Source organism: Arvicola amphibius, chromosome 4 (genome assembly GCF_903992535.2).
Source record: "Arvicola amphibius chromosome 4, mArvAmp1.2, whole genome shotgun sequence".
Lineage (NCBI taxonomy): Eukaryota > Metazoa > Chordata > Mammalia > Rodentia > Cricetidae > Arvicola > Arvicola amphibius.
The window spans coordinates 3,374,652-3,378,451 of NC_052050.1; positions in this window are offsets into that span (position 1 = coordinate 3,374,652).

The window sequence follows — 3,800 nt, forward strand, 5'->3', positions numbered from 1 at the left end:
GTTAAACATCAGGAGTGAAGGATGCAGATTTGCAACGCCTGGGAGCCAGCAGGAGGCCCAGGCTGACTGTTTTATCAAAGCCAGAGGGGACACTATGCCCACTGCCAGGCGGCAGCCTCTCCTACTCTACTGTGGCATTTGCCCACCCACTCCCTTTCAGTGATTGAGCCTGAAGCTGAGGGCCACTGTCTTCCCGTCAAAACCTCTATGAATGGCAGGATCTCAGCTTGCAGCCAGATGAGATGCAAGCCACAGGGACAGGCCTGCTGTGGATGGGCTTTGGGTCTGCTACGGAGGCTACAGATCTGCTCAAGTGAGACCAAGACTTGAGGGTCACTGCAGCATGTGGCCTTGTCCTTGTGCCGCAGTACCCATCACTGTGTGGCCCACGTCTCACACAAATCAGCCCCTCAGCTGCCCTGCCGCTGGACATAAGGGACGTCAGATGCCCTAGGAAGCAAATGGCTTTTTCTTGGAAGCAGGGTGCCATACAAGGTCTAGGCCCATGCCGTTAACCATAAAAAGAGGATACAAATCTATCCCAGCCTGGATATCAAGCTTCCAACCACTTACCCTCTCTGAAAAGGGGGCTGGCCTTCACTGAGCTCACCTTGCTGTGGTTGGCAGGGGACCAACCCAGCATAGACCGGATGGCCAGGAACTAAGGAAATGAGTTCTCAGCCTCGCAGCAGGCAGTTTCCCCCAGAGGACGTTTGGAGATTTAAACACAGGATACCCCTGGTGTCTATCTCAGGGAGCTGGCATGCTACCCGTCTTCCTGCAGGAGCCCATGCTGGTACTACTGCAGGCATCAATCCACCTCCCCTGTCATTTGTTCACCGAGCAAAGTGTCAGCTGACCCGGGATGACTGCTCTTAGCTATAGGGCCCTAAACAGGCATCTGGTAGCCAGAACTAGCCCAAGCGACTGGTGAGGACACCAACAGACTACCCTGAGTCTAGGAGACCCTCCCCTGTTCTATGGCATCCAGGACCAATGTGAAGCAGGAATCAGGCTGGGGCTAGCAGCAGCAGGCTTTCCTCACCAGGAGCCCCCTGTCTCCGCTTTTAAGCAGCGTCTAAGAGTCCCTGTTCTGCTGGTGTGGTGGCACACACCCTTAATTCCAGCACTCAGGAGACAGAGGCAGGTGGATCTCTGTGAGTTTGAGGCCAGCCTGGTCTAAATGGTGAGTTCTAGGACAGCCAGGGCTACATAGTGAGACCCTGTATAAAAAGAAAAATGGGCAAGGGGGGGTTCTGAAGTTCTTCCACACAAAACCCTCTCTCACCAATGACAGCAGACCTTCTGAGATGAGAGTCAACATTGTTTTAATCTTCAGAGGTGATTTCAATATATGGCCACATTTGAGACCCTCCATAGATGAATAAGTATGAGGTCCCCAGCCCGTGTGAAGGGCAGATGGTTAGCTGGCCCCGTACCACTAAATCAGAACTCCCATTAGCCCTCAAGGGAGGTGTGGACACATGGGTGTGAGTCACATAGGCTTCTATACCATGGCCCTAGGGAGCTCAATGACTCCAGGACAGAATTTGCCCAGCAGATTCAGCCTTGGGCCTCCTTGAGCCCTGTTCTTGGCATCAGTTGATTCTGTGACTCAGGACATGTGGCACTGAGGCCCAGCTGTCGCTCAGTGATGGTCCCTACCAAGAACACCTCCTCTCCAGAGCATCATTGGGGAGTCTTATCACCTAGCTCAGACGGGAGCCAACTGTATGTCTGCAAGTTCAGGTAGACATGTCTCCTTAGACTCGGGGCCTGGTGACAGAGGACAGTGGCTTGTCTTCTGAGTCAGCCCTTGGGACCGGGGCTTTTCCTTCTACCTCCCAAGGGAAAGATATTTGGGGGCTTGCTGGACTTTGCGATGGGTACCTCACTCACTCTCACCTCCAGGGCTTCCCTGCAGTAGCTACCATTTTTAATGAGATGGTTGGGACAGGTCGGTCTGGTCTTCAGATGTTCCTGGACTTCACTGACAGCAGGTCCCTCTGCCCATTGATCTCTGAGTGACTGAGAGAGCCAGACTGAAGATGGAAGAGGCCAGGCTACGGGCTGCCACAGCCTATCCCTCACTGATACATAAGGGCTGCCTCCAGGGAGACCCCTGGGTCTCTTGTGTCCAGTACCTAATCTGCTCTTAAATCACTCACCCCTACAGGGACACCATGGGCAGAGCTGGCCATGGGGCACCTACTGATCTCCCAGGCATCCCCTCATGGGCCATCTTCAAGTGGAAGAATGTAGTGTGAAGCGGCGGGGCTGCTTTCCGCCACCCGGCCGCCGGCTAGCTTTACACCCGAAATAATTACACGGAAACTGTATTCTTTTAAATACTGCCTGACCCATAGTTTCAGCCTCTTATTGGCTAATTCTCACAACTTCCTTTAACCCATATTTAGTAATCTGGGTAGCACCACGAGGTGTGGCTTACCAGGAGAGATCTTAACCTGCGTCCATCTCGGAGAGGAGCAGCATGGAGACTCCTATCGCGACTGCCTGAAGCATCTCCCCCACTCTACTTCCTTGTTCCCACAATTCTGTTCTGTCTACTCCACCTACCTAATTTTCTGTGTCTTAAAGGGCCAAGGCAGTTTTCTTTATTAATTAACCAATGAAAGAAACATAGACAGATAACTCTCCTCCATCAGAAGAATAGGAGTCTACGCAGATGTCATGCAGTTAATAGGATCGGGGTGCTCAGGAGGAGCTCACCCTTCATAGGGTGTCCTAGCACGAGCAAGGCAATAATGTTGGGGTCCACAAAGGCTGAAATGAGAACTGGCATTTGGTGAGCGAGTGCCTTTTGCCAGAGGAATCTGTGAGTGCCACCCTCCTTTCCACAGGAGTCTGCTTGGCCCTCAGGTGCAGAGCAGTGTCCTGGCAGGCTTGGGTGGGACAAGGACATCCCCTAAGTCCACACCTCCGAGGAGGCTCTCTGCATGGTGTCACATCAGTTTAGAATCAAGTGGCTCATTGTGGCCATAGCAGAGGTACCCCTACTTGGAGGGAGCCCCATCTCTGGTGTCTGAAATCCAACCGGCATCAGGCACTGAAGTTGACATTGCATCTGTAGAGACCTTGTGCTATAGGTAAGCCCACCCAGGAGCTGGAAGCAGGGTGGGTAGAACTCAAAGAATCCAGGGTATGTGTCTGAGGGAAATAAAAGACCCTCCTGAGACTAAAGACCAAAGTTCGACCTGTGCAGCCTCCCCCAAGCCAGCAAGCTGATGTTACCCAACAGGCTGGATCATGACCGACTCAGGATGGGGTTCTTTGTGCAGGCAGCAGACGCTGGTGGTAAGGACCATGGGGGGGCTGCCCGTCCCCAATGGTAAAACTGTCTCCAGTGTAGGCGTACCCACATTCTGATGGGGCACTACACTTTTCTTGACAACTGTTCCCATTAGAAGGCAAGGAGTTGGTCTTAGTAGTAGAGTGTTTGCCTACATGGGCGTTCCTGGGTTCAAGTCCGTGTACCATAAAAATGAGAGTCGGAGATCAAGAATCTTGTTCCTCCTTTGTGGATCCAGTCCTGGGAAGTGAGCATAGGTGTAGGCGTAGGCGGAGCAGAAAGGTCATGCCAGCTGTTCGTCCTCCAGTGTCCCCACACTGCCTGAGGCACCCCTCATTAGTGGTCTGTCCAAAATCCAGACAGTTTGGGACAGAGGAGGGAACATGTGCAGAGGTGTGGGAACTGGGCTGGCAGAGTGGAGGGACCCCCAATCCCCCTCTAAGTCAAGCCATCCACTGGCCAGTCCTTCACACACACACACACACACACA